Source organism: Sturnus vulgaris, chromosome 12 (genome assembly GCF_052056855.1).
Source record: "Sturnus vulgaris isolate bStuVul1 chromosome 12, bStuVul1.hap1, whole genome shotgun sequence".
NCBI classification, from domain to species: domain Eukaryota; kingdom Metazoa; phylum Chordata; class Aves; order Passeriformes; family Sturnidae; genus Sturnus; species Sturnus vulgaris.
In genome coordinates, this window is record NC_142254.1 from 4,723,125 (window position 1) to 4,741,453 (window position 18,329).

At 40.1% G+C, this 18,329-nt stretch overlaps 1 long non-coding RNA gene across 1 annotated transcript in view; it reads left to right on the forward strand.

Annotated features, from left to right (window-relative positions):
- Positions 1-16,182, forward strand: part of LOC148222341 (uncharacterized) — a 200,568-nt gene extending 184,386 nt beyond the window's left edge. The window contains exon 3 of the long non-coding RNA XR_015806162.1: positions 15,925-16,182. This is a non-coding gene — a long non-coding RNA (uncharacterized LOC148222341). The remainder of the gene's footprint in view (positions 1-15,924) is intronic.
- Positions 16,183-18,329: the final 2,147 nt, after the last annotated feature.

Here is an 18,329-nt window from a genome sequence, read left to right on the forward strand (position 1 = left end):
ACCAAACCTCCTGCATGCTGAAAACTGCAGCTGCAGAGGCACAGGAGGGGATGGGCTGCCAGGTTTTCTTCCCCTTACATGCTATGAACGATATGCCAGCAGGTGAAGTAAAGATGATCTTGCTTTCTGAGTGAGAGCCAGGTGTCAATGCTCCTGAGGAAGGGCAGGGCTGCACTTCCTCTGGTCATATTCCTTCTGCACAGCACTGAAGTCTGACTCCAGATCTTGAAGCAGCTTCTCCCTTCACACGTCTGCACTAGGCACTGGTGTCCTACTGGACACTCTAAACATTTCATTGGAATATCCAGAATCCCTCTTAACTTTATTAATTATACTGATGCCACGATCAGCTTCTCATCAATGATGAAAAATCAGCCGAAACTTGGCTTTTCAGCATGATAAGGTGCAAAGAGAAGGGGAGTGCTTACTCTTACTGACTGTACCTGTACCTTACTGACTGTACACTGACAGTGTCGTCCCTCTCACTTGTGACATCTCTGCCAATAACAAATCAAGGTTCCTGGCTTGCCAGCAGGGACCCTCTTTTCACTACATTTACTTTTAAAAATGTTAGAATCGTTCTAGGTCCCTTTCTTAAAATCCCCTTGCTTAAGAGAGAACTTGCCCTCAGTGTTTTCAGGAATGTACAGTAGAGGAGATTATTATCGTGTAGGTTCTCATATGATCAGAAAAAGCCTCAGAAGGTCATTCATTATTTCTGCCCTTTGTGAAAATCCGGATAAACTCTCTGTCATTTCTGACAGTTGCATGTCCAACTGCTAAAGATTCACTGATAGAAACTGAACTGCTTCAGTGAACTCCTTCAGTACTTCAGTAACTTGAACATTATTCTTGATGTCCAACCCAGCTCTTCCTTGCTGCAGCTTAATCCTCTTGCTGCTATATTGACCAGAGCCATAAGTAATCACTGTTCTTGCCTGCAGCAGAATACTGCATTTGAAGACTCTTGTCATGTCCTCCCCTCTCCCTTTCCCCTGGAATTTTCTTCTCTGGCTTGAACAGCTCTGGGCCAGCCTTCCCCCCTTTCTCTTCCCCTTTGCTTGAGCAGTTAACACTTTTCTTGGTTCTCTTTGAATCTCTGCCTCATTAGTGTTTTCCCATCAGTATTTTTGAAGAAAGATACTGAAACTGATCTTTATGGAAGATGTTGAAAGATGCTGAAACTAAATCTTTATCTTAAGACCCTGATGGAGTGGAAGGATAACACTGAGTTTTGCAAAGTGCTTTGTTAACGAGTCCTACTATACATATAGTGTTTGTTTTTGCCTAATTATTCCATTGGTGACTTAAACCCTTCATCCAGATCCTTTCCTGCACCTTATTATTTCCTCTATCATACTCTTGAGGAACAAAACTTGTGAGCATCTTGCCATGCTGGAGAGTTGACTTCAAGTGCAAATCTAACTGCCATGGCAGCTAACGTCCAAACACTTACTAAATAAGTAGAAATCAATTGACTGCAAAATTGAATAGGTCACACAGCAGAAACACCTTAATCCCTGTATAATTTGCAATCTAATTGAAATTAAGTAAATGAAAACAATGCAGATGAGGTAAGCACAGTGTAACTACGTGTCTTGACTGTGCTATTAGTAAGTCTGTATCACAATGCCTGCTTTCTTCTGGTTTTTTTTCCAAGACAGGTAAATTGCAATTTTCAATTATCTGACCTTTCAGGAAAAAAATAAGCATGGGGAGCTGAATAGGCAGCTCACCATCAAGCTCTTATTTCTTTTTCTTTCAATTCCTATGTGGATGAGGGGTCTATTTAAAAGACTGAAATCAATCATCCTTCCAAATAGAATCCCATGATTTGAATGCTCAGGTCAGCCCAGTAGAGCAGTGATGATTACAAACTAGCTCGGGTGGCTTTTCACCAGACACAAGCAAGGTTCAGACGCTTAAATCCAAAATTAAAATTTCAGGATAACTTTTACTTTAATATTTGTCTATTGCTGGCAGCCTTCAGCTTTAACAGAAAGATTCTTAAGCTGCCCTGCTTTCTCCACATGTCCTGGCCTGAGCAGCTGTAATCCTGAGCCTAACTGGGAGCCTAAAGCTGGGGAAAGAATTATGTGAGTCCCCAGAAGGTTCTGTTGAGCAGGCAGCCTTTTGGACTGTGACTGTGGGATCATTATCAAACACCTCTCCAATATGGTTTATGTGCTTCATTTTTAAAGCACCACTCTCACAGCTGTGGAGCTTAACAGTTGTGATATGTCATTTATTTCTGTGCTTAGCTGGGAGGATTTATCTCCTGCACAGTTTGATAGCAGTGCCTTGGCATCCTGGGTGGGCTGGAGAGCCTGCTTTGTGCTCTGCAAAACCTGGGGGCGACTCAGGCACGGCCCCCGAGCAAAATTCCATTGGTTCTGTCCAGGTTGTTGTGACTTCACTGCTCTCCACACCCAACTCGTTTGGTTTAAAACATTTCAGGTCTCATTTAAGGTACATTCAGTTGACAGATAGAGTGTTATTCCAGGGATTTTATGTCCGTTTGTTCAAATAATTTAAGTTTTCCCACGAAGCACACCAAGGAGAATCAAATATGGGACGTGTTCTGTATATGGGACATTAAATCAAACAGGATTTTTCAGCGTGGAAAAGGGATGGCTTCAGGGGGTATAGCAGAGACCTGGCTCAGTTGTGAGTGATATGCAGAAAGTGAATTTGAGATGTTTATTTCCTGTCCTTTCCAGTACACAGCTTAATGAAACCAATTGGGGGAGGTGGGGGGAGAAAGCCACAGAAAAAGCCATACCAAAAAAAAAACCCTCCCAGCAACAAAAAGAACCTCAAACTCAACAAATAAATTCAACAAGCCAAAAAAAAACCCAAAACAAACAACAACCCATCTTCAAAGTCACATAATTAAGGCTCTGCTTAGCTCTTCCCAGAATAAATACTTTTTTGTTTGAACTGCTAAACTCTTCCTGAGACCTTTTATTTTTTTATCCTACTTTCTTGGTCTATTAGTTTATTATTTCCCATGTTCTGTGTCTGGCATAATTTTAATTTCACTTTTGTATTTGTCTCTAAAATACCCCGAACAATTAGTCTTAAGCTTGACCTTTTCTTTGTCTAATAACACTTTCCTTTTTAGATTTAAACTGCTTGTGCTGATTTCCTATATTATTTGTTCTGGACTTTGGGAGCAATGCCTTCCCCCATCCCCATCCTGCCCCTCAGAAACCCCAACACGTCCCTGTGCTTTCATTTCTGATTCACCCACTGGGATTTATTCCACAAGAGGCTCTAAACCAAAACACTCTGTCAATAAACAAAATACCAGGGTGGCAGCTTGATGGACTAACTAGAGAAACTTAATTTTTAAAAATGTGCTTGTGTCTCCTGTAGACATTGTGTGCAGAAGTCATTAAGTGGAGTGCACATGGCTGCAGTCAGATGATGAGGAATGAGAATGCACACCAACATCTGGGCATGGCTTTGGCAGCCAGTAGATTTATTAGCTGATTAGAAATAAAAGATGAAGACACAACTGCCCGTTGGTTCATTGAAAGCTGTTCAAATGCTAATATAATAGAACTATTATTTCTAAGACATTTGATTAAATGTAGTAATATGCTTCTAGAGCCTCACTTTTCTGTCTGCAGTCTCAGTGGAAAGAATAATCTGTTGTAATAATATCAATCTTAGTAGATAATACCATCAAACTTTTAACCAATGGAGCATTTCACTTAATAAAGTGAGGTGATTATGTGCATTTTAAATATTTATTTTTCTGTTTTCATTGATTTGTACTTAAATTGAGATGTCTTGAAATAAAATCATTATCTTTCTCCTTTCTAGTACTTTATAAGTGTGAAACGGAAGTGATCAGATTATTATCTGTTACTTGCTTACTTGGTAGTCATAAAACTCTCCTTCTGCAAGGACCACCTTCTTTTACCAACGTTAAATTCTTTAGGTCAGCATTCATTTCTCCCAAGGATTTTATGCTTGTACCATTTGTACCATTTTATTAGTGCAGATTATACTTGTACAAACCTGATTTTATCAGAACGTTTTTGATTGCAAAATAATACTGCGCTGTGAGGAGGTAGATATTGCAAGATTTCCTGTAATTACATTTATTGAGTTTATTGCAATTGATTTGCAGATAAATAGTCATGTGATGATCTAGTATATCCTCTAATATAATGTCAGTCCTTCCTAAGCCTTTGTTTCTCTTGGGGGCTGGTGCAAGGGCATGGCTGGGAGTGACACAATTGAATCTTCATGGGAAGATTTTTCTAGATGCATATAGAATATAATATAATGCATAATCAAATGTTAAAATGACCTTCATGACACTTTTTTCTGTCTCATCTTATGTCCAACTTGTATGTCGTAGAGACTGTATCTTTTCATATTTTCTACAGTGGCCCAAATTTAGTGTTTTATTTAAATTCCTGTTTGTTATTCATTTAGTGATTACCTGAGTGAATGGAGAAAACTAATTGCAAAAAAAAATAATGACCTGTGCAGTAGCTTTTCTTGTTGGTTTTAGGACTGATGTAAGACAAATTCAGCAAAATCCAGGTATTTTCTTAGTACAAGGGGAGAGACAGTCATGCTGAAATGACTGAAATGTTTGTAGCAGCACCATAGTGGGTATAATTGGAAAAGCTCTTATCAGAAGTGAGCTGTATGTCTGGTATTATTTTAAATCTTATCAGTCTGTTTGTTTCAATAGATTTTTGAGGCTTGAAAATGTAACTGTAGGTAATTTTTAAAACAGTTTTTAAATTTCTTACTTTTTAGTCACATTGAAATTTCCGTTGTTCTGGTAATTCAGGTCAAAGTAAACAAAAGTTCCCAACCAGCTTTAACTGTGCCATTAATTTTTATATCTATCAATAGTCCAGATGCATAGATCATTACCACTCAGCAACATCAGCAGGAACAGGATCAAAAGGCAAGGCAGCATTTAACTAAGGAAATATCCCCACATTGCTCCTATGAAAGAGAGCCGAGGAGTTGTGCCAGCAATTACAGTCCCAGTGAGGGTCCTGCTGTTGTTACTCTGCAGCCAAGACTTTGCTGAGCCTGACCTGTGCACTGCATGGAGTTTTAAAATGCATAAATATGAATATAATGAAATAACTCTCACAGGATTGCCTGTAGATAAGTTGGCTTTTCTTCTGAGATAAGATGTAATAACTGCACGGTGTTTTCGTGGGAAGCTATTTGTGCCTGAGGAGAGCAGGACAAAATGCACTCAAAACCATTTTCCACAGCCCAGGGCTTGGTAGCTTGTGGGGAAGGATGTGTTTGTCTTGGAAAGCTCTTTGGCACATTTGAGGTGTCCACTCAGAGTGAACAAAACTGTTTTCATGTTTAAGTGAATTGTTTATTCCCCTGAATACTGGGCAGGAGAGGAAAAAGAGAATGGCAGACTGGTAGGATGGTGGGTGATAGTTGTGGATCCTCAAGAAGTTTTCTATCTATAATTATGTAACAAGTAGGAGGGACCTTTCTGCATCACTCTTGTCCTTACCATCCCTAGGGAGTGTGGTTAACATACCTACTTTTCTATTATTAAAAAACACAAACCTTTTCCTTTTCATAGCAATTTGAAGAACTGTTTTTATTTGCTCTCCTGATTTCATTTTTGCAGTGCACACTGGAATATTCACGTTCAACATTTGACTCTAAAGTATTTACTGTTGATCTGAGTTTTCTGTGTGGATTTTGTGGAGAAAAGAGTTTAATTTTTAAAGAGATTTGTCACTCACAGTGCCATGTTCAGCGGAGAGGCTGCCTTTGTGATTTTGTGCACGCCAATATTTTATAAACACACTGACTGTATCTGACTGGGTTTAATGGCTGCCAAAGGAAAGATACAGATGTCATCAAAACAGCAAGAGAATTAAACTCCATTTGTGGGTTGTCTCAGGGTGGGTCAGATGAGAGCAGAAAGTTTGGCTGACCTCTCCCAGTAGTGCTGAGACACCCTGCCAGGGACTAAGTCCTTGAGAAGAGAGAGGGCAGTGGCTGGTGGGGAGGAGAGCAGGAAGAGCTGTTGGAAGCAGGTTTTAATACCTCCTGCTCCACTTTAATGCCTTTCTCACAGGCCCAGGTGATTCAGGTCTCTGGTGAAGTGGTCATGGCATGATTAAGCCATACCCTTAACCTGTCACTCAGGTTTTTGCAATTCATAAAAGCTGTTATGGGAAACTTATACAAATTCAGACCAAGCACAGCATGGCATCCAGTGGCTGGATGTATCACAGTACACAAGAATAACTATAATTATTCAAAGTTACAGTCAAAACCATAGCTTTTAGAGTAGAAATTATCCTGAAAGGATCCATGTGTGATGTCCTACATTTCAGGTCGGGTGAGAGAGGTAGGAGTGGAGTAGAGAGAATAATTCCCAGTGGATGGTGCAGGTGTTGATGGAGATAATGGGTAAAGAGAAAGGAGATGTTATGGGCAGTTGATGAAAATACCTCAGTATGGTCCCTGCTGTCATCAGCATCACAGACCCAGAGTGGTTTGGGTTGGATGGGACCTTAAAACCCACCCAGCCCCACCCCAGCCATGGCAGGGACACCTCCCACTGTCCCAATGTCCAGCCTGGCCTTGGGCACTGCCAGGGATCCAGGGGCAGCCACAGCTGCTCTGGGCACCCTGTGCCAGCCCTGCCCACCCTGCCAGGGAACAATTCCTGCCCAATATCCCATCCAGCCCTGCCCTCTGCCACTGGCAGCCATTCCATCTTGCCCTGGCACTCCAGACTCTAAGAAGGCCCTCTCCATCTTTTTGTATATAGGAATAATATAAAATTAATTATCCTCCAGTATAGCATATCTTCAGGCAAGTAATGTGATTTGTTAAATGCATTATGTAGCTTTAAGAATGTGTCTCATCCAAGTGGGAAAACATTCAACATCAAGTTTTAATAGAATCACAAGCAAAATGTTGATATATCCTGTTAGGGCCAAAGCAGGGGAATGAGGGGGCCAGGTGGTCAATGCAGCATCTGGAGTCATAAAGCAGAGTGGAGGATAAGAGAGCTTGGTTCAGATTAATTATGTTACTGCTTTCAGATTTTTTATCTCACCTTATTTCCCAAATCATCAATTTCAAATGTGTTAGAGAAATGTAAAATTGTAAGTCCAGGAAGATGACAATTTGAAGGAAAAAAAATAATTAAAATAAAGATCTGTATAGTTTTGATAAGCATTAAGGTTTTTATTAAATAAAATATCAGGTTTTCCCCTCCTGCTGCTGCAGTTGGGCTGTGTAATTCTTGTGCACTTGTAGCAGTTACAAGAGCTGTACAGTCAATGTTTCCTTGTCTCTAATGTAGGCATCACTTTTCCCTCAAATAATTGAGGATGTAACAGCAGGTGTTACTTTGGCTTTATCTGCATTTAAATGTGCTTTTAGTTCTCTTCCTTAGAGCACAAAGGGCTGGAGTTTTTGATTTCCATCTCTAAAAGCTAAAACTACTTCTCCAAAATGCTCCACGATGACATTTTACTATATCATTTACTATTTACATTTTCCTATGTGGCTCTACTGGAGATTTACTGTTTGTGTGTACCGTGCTGTCTCAGAGATTTACTGAGATCTGCTTTGAAAACCAGAGATCTCAGATCTGCTGTAGGATTTGGATTGTTTTAGCCTGGATCATTCTGACTTCCCTGTGTGTGTTCACTGCTCTCTGTTTCTGCAGTGACACCACCTCCCTTCCCCCTGACATCCAGTCAGGCCATGGCCACAATCTGCTCCTCTCTGCAGATTTGTTCCTCCACTGGAGCAATAGATCTGGAGCTGTTCTGTGAGCACAGGGCCAGCAGAGCCCTGCATTTCCATCTCCCACAGGCACTGGCCCAAGGAGAAGCACAGCCAGCACAGGCATTTTATCAAGGCCACCAAAAACAGTGTTTTACTGAATTTATTTTGCAAAGGCAGGATTTTTCCAGCTGGATGACAGCTGGGAAACATCACTAGGAGATAAGGTCTATCTTTTTTTTCCCCACTGTCAGCTGGCAAAGATAGGATAGAGCTGTACCTGCCAAAGGTACCAGGTTCATGGTGATGAAAGGAAGAACAGCAGGGCATCCTTAGAGCTTTGTGACCTCACTCCTGCACCTATCCTTGGTGTCCTTTGGCTTCCCAGGAAGTTTCCTCAGAAGTCCTTCTCTGAGGTGAGGCAGAGGCTGTATCTGCAGACAAATTGGGCTGGGGAACACTCCCAGGCACTGTCACTTTTCTCCAAACCTGTGAACCTGCTCCATGTGACAGAGGCAGCACCATCACGGTGTGGGGTGGCACAGGGGCTGTGGCACAGAGCATCCTCTCACTGCATTCCAATGTTTAGAGTCCAGCTGCCTGAAGACTGAAGTTTGAAATTCTCTGCCTGCAAATGTCGGAGTGTTACATACTCTGGTTCTGCACATCCTTATTCACACAAATGCCCAACACCTGGAATCTCTGCATTCCTTCCCTCAGCAGCACACCATGCCCTGGCACACCAGAATTAGCAAGGTATCTGTCTATTTTATTTCAATACAAAGGTTTTAAATTAAACTCAAATATCTGGAATGAGTTTTAGAAACACTTGGGGTTTTTTTCCTAAAATTTTTGGACAGGTAAATCCACCTTCTGTAGCTCTAAATGTGGTGTCAAACATTGAGATTTAACAAAAAAAGAAACAAGAATGTTGCTCCTTAAGTAGGATTTGTCTCAGGGAATTACTAAGCACTGATCCAAACCCCCAAACAGGGGGTCACCTATCTCTTTTATGCTTTCCCACTAGGCAAATGTTAGAAGATAAAATGGGAATCTGACAATAAATCCCTTTTATCTGCTGATAGAAGAATTTGTAGGTAGGTAAAAAGGCACACTGTAAATAGCATCTTGCATAGATTTGTGTCAGAGAGGATATAATGTACGTGCATATTAATTTGAATTTGGAAAATGTCTTGGCTTTAAATGAAATAAGGAAAATTTGCCTTTTTATATAATAGAAATAGTTTTGGTGTGTCCTGGTCATATCAGGAGACAAGAAAAAAATCTTACATAATGCTCTGAAAGGACAGATATATTAATATTGTGATATTTTGTACTTAGCTCTTGAGCACTTTACTATTAGTCTGAGATGGTTAAGAAATATACAGGAGGTCTCTGAAATGGGTGTTCTGTCAGAACCACGTTGGCAGGAATGCAAGTCAGAAAGATATTACAGCTCTTTTTTATTTGATGCCTTTACAAGGCAATGTGGTAAGTATGAAGGTTCCTGTTAACTTTTTGTGTTCTATTATTTCCCAGCCTGGGAGGATTAAATAAAAAGATGGAACCTGTATAATATTAGAGAGAGGGTAGAAGAGGACATGACAACTAGCAGATGAAAAATAAGGGCAAAATTGTTGTAATAATTTCTCTTTCTACTGCTTGGGGTAATGAACTTCATAATTAGTATTTGCCTTTGGTACAAGAGGAATGTTTTTTCATATTTCTGTGCCCAGTTTTAGTGTGCAGAGATGTAAAGGTTATTTCAAGGCACTCACGTTGCCTGTCTTGTTATCCACTTTGCTTGTGCAAATACAGTAGTGGTTCATATATTCCTGTTTCCTTTTTGTCCAAATTTATGTCTTGATCATAGGTCTGTCTGAAGGACAAAATTTCCCTCTTAGATGTGCACATTGAAGCTCAGCTCTAATAAGCAGCTCTCACTTTGAGAGGATCCCCTGGTGAGATCAATGGGACTGGAGCATGCAGGGCAAGAGGAGTTATCAGAGGTGAGCTTTGCTCTGTGGATTTCAGAGGACATCTCTGTCCTAGGGATGAATTATTTATGTATGTATTTATTTATTTTGAAGTTTAAGCCCTACCTTTGCATGCTGCTTCTAGATGTGATGCTAGTGCTCAGTGTAAGATTATTTCTTCCATCCTTCTGATGTGAAAGAAGGAATGCCTCACAGGAAGGGAATAGCTTAAATGGTAGGAAAAAATGTATAAAATCATAGAATGGTTTGGATGGGAAGGGACCATAAAGATCATCTTACTCCACCCCAGCCATGGCAGGGACACCTCCCACTGTCCCCATGTCCAGCCTGGCCTTGGGCACTGCCAGGGATCCAGGGGCAGCCACAGCTGCTCTGGGCACCCTGTGCCAGCCCTGCCCACCCTGCCAGGGAACAATTCCTGCCCAATATCCCATCCAGCCCTGCCCTCTGCCACTGGCAGCCATTCCCTGGGTGCTGTCCCTCCAGCCCTTGCCAATTGTCTCTCTCCATCTTTCCTGCAGCTCCTTCAGGCCCTGCAAGGCCACCCTGAGCTCAGCCCAAAGCTTCTCCTCTGCAGGTGAACAATGCCAGCTGTGCCAGCCTTTCCTCCCAGCAGAGCTGCTCCATGCTCTGCTCATCCTGGAGCCTCCTCTGGGCTCTCTCAGCAGCTCCAGCTCCTTGCTGTGCCAGGCAATAGAATTGCAAAGTCTCTTTTAATCAGATATTGAGGAATTTTGAACTCCTCCCCAGAGATCACAAAGGACAGTGGTTTTCATTATTAGTGCAAAAACATCACTGCAAACCCCATTTTCTACAGTAATTTTATATATGTTGGATGCTTAATGGAATCTATATGGATTTATTGTTTATGGGGCTTCAGGTGCTACTACCTGCCTATAGAATATGCTGTAAATTGCTTAATTAGCTGACAGGTGATAATTACCAAGACGACTCTTACTTGCTGCACTAAAGCTGTGCTGGTACAACTTGCTGTACAGTTAGATTAGTGGGAATTCTGTGCTAACAACATGAATGGGACTGAAGAAAAAACACTTTTGAATGGCCCAGATATCATTAATCTTACTAATTAGTAATTGATGTCAAGTATATATTTAAAAATATATATTAAAGTGTGCTTTCTTGGGAACTGGACCTCTATTTAGTACTGGACAAATGCTTCAACTAATTTTCGCTTTGAGTTGTTTTTTCTCTTCTCTTTATATTATTTTGTTCTTTCAATCTAAATATTTTAACTTTCTTTCTCAAGGCTGCATGAGGTCCACAGGAGGAAGTCTATAGCTTTCATCTTGATTTATGGAGCCAATGATAAAAGTTTAGTCTCACAGCTTGTCGCCCATTTCTCTGCTAGATTGCTGCCTACAGCATATGTTCAAAGACAGGTTGCCCATAGTTGAATGTAGCTTTATTTCAGTAAACATAGCCTACAGTGGAAACATATTGAATTTAGGCTAAACTTGCAGAGGGATTGAAAGGAAAACACTGTGTGTGGTGTTGGGTTGTTAGCCCGTTGTAGTTTTCTGAGCCTGTGTGGCTGTGCTGGAGGGGCAGAGAGGATGGGATGGGCTCACCCCTGCTCTGGGTGCCTGCAGCAGCCATGGCTTGGGGCTCAGGGTGTGCACAAACCAAAAAAAAAAAAAGTTATTGTTACAGGTGTGGTATGAATGCATCTTCTTGTGAATCAGTTTTCTGTGTCTCAGGAAGCTGCCTCTCGCAGATATCACAAAGAATTATTTCTGTGCAAGGTTTTCATGAGAGGAGAAACAATATGAAACTGCAATTGAGTAAGAGGAGCGTTATTCATCCCCAGGTGAGGAAGAAGACTGCTCCTTCTTGTTTCCTCAGAAAGGCAGGAAGCAATATAATAGAGTCATCACTTTGAAATACCCTTCACTGTTATACAGATTCTTAAACATACTTATATATTAACTCCCCGTTTTTCATATGTAGCAATCATGCACACACATATATGTATACATTTTTTAATACATGGACTATACCTGCTGGCATGTTAATTAACAGCAAAAGAACTTGTTACTTTTATTGATCAGTCTTCAACATAAACTAGTTTAATATTAATTTAACAATAAAATCCAAATAGTTACATGTCAGCGATTGCTTACTGTAGGAGTGTGTTCTCAGTTTTACCCAAAGATGTGTGCTTATGTTTTCCTTAGAATAAGAATTCACTGTTACTAAAATACAGCATCACTTCACCAAACAAAGACATGCTAAAGCAAACCAATACATCTGCTATAGGATCACTCATCCCTGGTATTTGAATTCGTTGTCTGGAATTACTCCAGTAAGGCTCTGTCACAGCAGGGAGGTGATTCTTTGTGCAGGCCTGTCCATGGGCTGGAGCCCACTCCACTCAAAACTATTGCACTGCAGAAATCCAAAATTACAGAACTCTTTCAGTGTTAAATATTGGCAGTGAAGGGACAATTTTTTGGTGTTTTTTCCTGTTGCTGAGCTTGAGCTGCACAAAGTCCACACAAAAATGTTTCTGTCATTAGTGATGAAAGTATCTACCACTGACTTGACAGACAGCAGATTTGCACCAAAAGAGGAGTAACATTCAGCTTAAATGCATCAGCTTGAAGGGACATTTTTGTTTCCCAGGCTAGCTGAAGCAGAGTAGAGTGCAGGATATTCCCAGAAGCGTGGGATGGGAATGGTGGAGCACTGAGATCCTCATCCATAACCTGCCTGTCACACACCCCTGGCCCAGACCAGATTGGCTGCTCTGGGAAACTTCAGATTAATGGATCCCTTCTGCTGTCAGAGTCGCTGGAGTGGCAGATTAAGATTCTATTTTTGGTGCCTAATTTCCAAATTAGCAGTTTCCATCAGCCTGTGTTTACTGCTGTCAGCCAGGAACACGCTGGGCTGTGCACGGAGTGATGTGTAATTAGAGAGAGCTGGGGCTGTGCCCTTGCACTTGCTCAACGACACGGTGGCAGCTCTTCTCCCTGAATTTACTGATGAGGGCTTTTTGGGGTATATTTAGTTGGCACACTCTTTAATAGATGAGGTACTTGGAGGTTTTTTTTCCTGTCACTGACTGGTAATTGCTGAAAATTAATTTTTTTTTTCCTTAGTTTAATTATTTTGTTTTCCTGAGTCTTTTGTGCCTTTCAAGTTGCTGTTAAATGAGTAGGCTTGCTTCAGATATTGTAGTTTAAATATAGTTTTACTTACTAAACAGTAGAAAAAAAAATAGTTGTCTCAGCCCATATGAAAAAATATTACAGTCCTCATAAGGTTAAAATATGTCTGTGACTGGAGGTTCAGGAACAGTAGTGAAATTCCAAGAAAGTTCTAATATCTGCATCAAAGTGGAGTGGATGATGTAAATTTGCTTCCTGAAGTTATGTCCACTGTAGATATACACTCAGTTCTCGAGGGGTGAACTTGGATTGACACCCCATTCCTAAAATTAGCCTTTCTAAAACCTGGCATTCTGCAGATAAATTGAAAACAACACACAAAGTTTTTTTTCTAAGGTCTTCAAGGATGCTAATCTTTTCTGGAAAAGTCTCATCTCATCGGGAAAGTAATCATCATGGGCAATGGAAGGTGAAAATGGGCCTCCAAAACTTACAAATGGTTACATTTTGTCAGTGAGGAGGGTTTCTGAGAAGAAACTGTTTGCAGAAAGGAGGTTTTGCTGGAGATGGAGGGAGAAGTCATGACTGGCCAAGATCAGGAGATTTACTCACTTTTTTTGTATAGTAACTTAATGAAAAAGAGTACTTGACACTCAGCACAGAGCCAGGAGTCAGCTTGTCAGTGAACAACACTCATTTTCAGGTTTAGGATAGAAAGAGTTAAAAAGTATCAGGTGGCAGCACTCAGTGTTTTTGGTGTGTCTAATTAATCCCAAACCAGATCAGGTGCCACTTAATGTAAGGCTGAGGTTTTGAGGAGGTTATGGATATTTCTTAGAGATGCTGAAGTTAGTGAGGGTTTGGGAATTCTATATAGTTATTTGAATTTAAAAACAATTAAATTTATCTTCCTAGAGGAATCTTAGTATCAAGGTACTCATTTGATTCACTTTTTTCCTATTACACCTCTGCCTGGGCCATGAAGCAGCATTCCTGTTTCTTAAATATGTATATAAAGCAGTTAAGCCTTTTATGTGTTCCAATATTAATTACACCTGAAAGTATTATCACAGATGAGACAAAATTATTTTTAACTTCAACATCTTTTATTTCTTATTCTGCTTTTCGTGCTTACCAGGAAGGGCATTCAGTATAAACAGGTGACTTTATTCAGACTGTATGTTTTTAAAGAAGGGTCTTCCCATCTTGTAAAGGATTTGTGCTCAGTTCTTTGGCTTTCTTTCAATATGTTTGCTCAACTGCTCAGGAAGTCTTTGATTTCCCAACACCTCACGTTACTGCAGTGTGGTTGCCAAAAATATTCTTTGTCAGAGAGGTTGCAAAGCTGTTTTTTTTTTTTTTTGTTTGCCTCTTGAAGCTGCGTGGCACAGAGATGCCTGCAGTGAGAAAATGGAATAAAGAAATTGGTGTAAATGTAATCACTCTCAGTTATCTGGTACAACAACTTGAAAACATTTTTCACCAAGCAGTGGAAGGGCAGTGGTTCATTCTGAGTAAAATGGTAAACATGAGGTTTTGATTAAAACATGAAGAATCTGTACTATGGAGCTCCTTTAACTCAGCTAGAGCTGATGTTTCAGGCTCTCCTGAGAAGGTGAATTATTTCAGGTTGGAGTGGCTCCCTGAGCCCAGGGTAGGGAAGTTATGCCAACATGTGTTTGGCAGTGTCTGTGGGACTCTTTCAATCCCAGCAGTGCATTATTATCTCCAGATATATCTGCAAGCAATATTTTAGTCCTGCAAATGCTGACACATCCAGGTTGTATTTTCCTTTCCTCTGGTACAGACTTCTTACCTGTAACTTCCAGAATTATAGGCACAGAAGAGCACCAGAATAAATCATAGTGATTTCATTCCACTCTTATAAATTGTTGCCTAAACTGTCAACACCTCTTCACTATTAGTGTTAAGTAAACTGGCTTTTATAAAATATGAGCCACTCAATCATTTATCTTAAGCCCCAATCTATCTTCTTGTTGTTTTTAAAGGCAAGATATAACAGTAAGTGAAAGGAGGAATTGCTTCCCTGAGGAAATTTTACTATGATCAAAGCAACCTGGCTGTTTAGGAGTGAAAGCAATGCCTGTCTTAATGAAATCTAGAAGAAACTAGATAAATAGATGAAATGGAGGATTCCAAACAAATTGTGTAGTAGATCTGGAGAGGGAATGCAAGTTACTGAGCCTTCAGGTTGAAGGTGGAGGGGACAATAGTGTGAGTAAATGAGCTTTTAAAATAAAATAAATTTGGTTGAAGAAGGGGGAGGTAACTGTAGATGTGGCTTTGTGATAGCTAGATACTTGATTATGTTAAATTGCTTTTGGGGTGATATAGGAGAAGTGTGATGAGAGAAGAGATGAAATCAAATGAGAAATGAGGAGCAGGGTTATGTAGAGCCTCAAAGGTGAGAGAAGGAAGATTAAACTTCAATTTAAAGTCTAACTTTTCACAGAATGTGATTAAAAAAAAAAAAAAACAACAAACCTATATTTTATAATAAATAGACGATTACTATGCCAGCAATAGAGCCTGGTTCAAATGTCATTCTCCCATCTTCAGTCCTGGCAGAGGAATAAACATGAAGTGTGCCAGAATGAAGTGCCTGTTAGTTCCAAATACAACTTGAACTTAAAATGACTCCAGTTCCAGTTTAGAAGCCATGGGTCTCAGGGGGTTTGCTGTTGATCAGTCTAACAGCCTTTATACTTGTTGTAATATCGCATTTCTGAGAGCCCTGGTTTTTATGTTCTGCTCACAACCTCAGCATTGTACTGTTTGCCAGATCTGGGGCTGGGAAATCATCTTCCCAGATGAGATTGATGGGTTAATGGACCATTTGTAAGGGTTGTTAAAGCATAATTGCACTGTTTGATTTGTGCAAAACTTGTCAGTAAAAATGTTTCAAAATATAGGGACGACGCTTCTTGTTTATCCCCCAGTCTGCGAGGGCAGAAATCAGTGTTTTCATTTTCAGATGTCTAATTATTTTCTTTGTTCCTCGTCTCTAGGAAGTCTTGCTTGCCGTGTGGACAGCCAGAGAAAGATAAGAAAGATATTTCTTAATTCCTGTCTATGTAACCATATGTGTGTGTGGGAGAAACACAGCTTTCCTCACAATGCTCCTTGCAAGGAGGTTGGAAACAATATGTCACAAATCAGAACCTCTTGCAGGTAAGCACTGGGGTATTCCAGGGTGTGACACGAATGCAGATGTAGCTGAATAATTGTCAAATTGCTCAGCACATATTCAGCCAAGACCAGGAACAATCGTGGGTTTGCCTGCTTTATATAACCTTCCATTTAATCTTAGACTCTCTACCCCACAAACCTAGGTGGGAAACCATTCTGTTTGAATACACTTCAAGTACTGCAGTAAGATTTTTTTGATAGAAAAAAAAAAATCAAGTCTTAAGTAGGCTTAAAAGTCTCCCTTTTTTTTTCCTCTCAGTCTTCTTCAGAGGAAGCTGAGAACAAATCTGACCCTGACATCTGTATAGCTCTCACTCTTTTGCTTGATGTGAGGGCCAGTAAAACAGGCATGCTGGTGAAATTGTGTTCATCTCTTAAGCCTAAATTGTTTAATCCCCGTTTGATGGTACCAAGACAAACACTGTCTGCTTATTTTTCTGTAGGTCTCCATCTCTGCCTGTATCCATCTGTTGTATTTCCTCCTCAGGCAGATGCCCAAATGAATATCAGGCATGCAAATATAAAAGAGTTAGGGTCAAATGCCATTTATGCTCTATGGTAGCTGTGTGACAATATATAGCAAAGTATCTTTTATAAAATTACATCATTTTTCTGCTACATCACTGTCTTGAAATGTTCATCTTCTAAACATCTACATTTAGGGCCACAATTCTTAGAGCCCTTCATTAGGAAACCATTGGAAAGCTGGAGAGATTCCTAATTTAAATCAATTCCAAGGAAAGCTCTCAGTGGCATTTTCAGTGTCCATCTGCAACTTTGCATTCTGTGAGAGGAAGAGTATTTCTGTTTTACTCAATCTAGCTACTCTTCAGACTTAATCTGGTCCTCACAATTCACTAAGTAAAGCTAGGACTTAGAAAGAGATAATTCTGTGAAGCACAGGCAGGAAAGCTGCAGTATGGATGGGCAGTAAACTGAGATCATTACTGATAAACTAATTTGTTGCCTCAATTAGAAATAGAAATAAATTTACACTTAGTGAATATAAATTGTTAAGTGCTGTTCTATACCCTTAGGTACCCTCCCCCTGTCACCCAGTGGTTCTGCCAGTGCAGTGTGTTTATTTTATTTTTGTGATAATATTTTTGTTTGGTTGGAGCAGGTTGGTAAACAACTGAGCTGTGATAATTATTTCAGTAGTTTGCTTGGTTTTATTTCCTCTTTGGGATAGGCTGTGTAACTGTGTTTGTACTGCCTGTTCCTCAGGCAAATGTTTTGGAATTGGTGATAATATCTTCTACACAACTTGCAATTACGTTTTTGTATATTCAATTCCTCACATTTCTATATTTTTTTTTCTCTAGAGCTCCTTCTTTCCTCTCCTTCATGTTTTTGTTAAAAGAAATTATTTACAATTTCTCTCTATTATTAAGAGAAAGGATATACCATTAAAATGCATCATTTAGAACAGATTTCTGTTCTCAGAAACCTTAACACCTTTTTCAGCCTGTCCCAAATGTGTGCTATATTTTCATTAAGGTACAATGCAGTTATGTGGAATTCTGCATGGGCATTTACAGTCAGTGCTGTCTGAGGGGAGAGTCAGTTTATTCAAAATGCATTGTTTCTGCTTTTGGCTAATTCTGTGAATGCTGGGAAATGTTTTCACTCGGGCAGGGAACATGACCTGGAAGGAATAAAAGCAGATTCCCAGTTTTATCATCTTTGGTTCTTTGTTGAGATGGACTCAGCTCTGCCACAGCTGGTACAAGGGCCAGTGAATTTGTCCCCCTTTCCTGTTTTATGGAGGGAACAAATGCAAGCCCGGATTTTTCTGGACCAGTTCTTGCCGTTGCCATTTCTCCAAGTGCAGTTTGGAATGTGGTTAAAGGAAAACAGGTTATATTCTATTCTTGCTTGTTCTACTTTTAATAATCGGTACTCCAAATTTTAGCACATTCCTTTGTCATCCCACATACGTATGGCAATGATGAGAGGCACTTCTTCCAGTGCTAGTCTTCTCTTTTAACAATCCACATGAGTGACACAGATTAATAAAATGTGACATTTCGGGATCCAGAGTAAAATATGAAATAAAAAATGACTGTTTGAGGAAAAATTAGTCATATGCAGAGGGACCTATTAAAGTTGCCTCACATATCAAGCCTTTGTTCTGAGCATGTGTGACTGGAAGTGCAAAGCTACGCTGTCAGGATTTGTTTAGCTAATGATTCTAACTTGTTAAAATTTTAACCATGGCTCC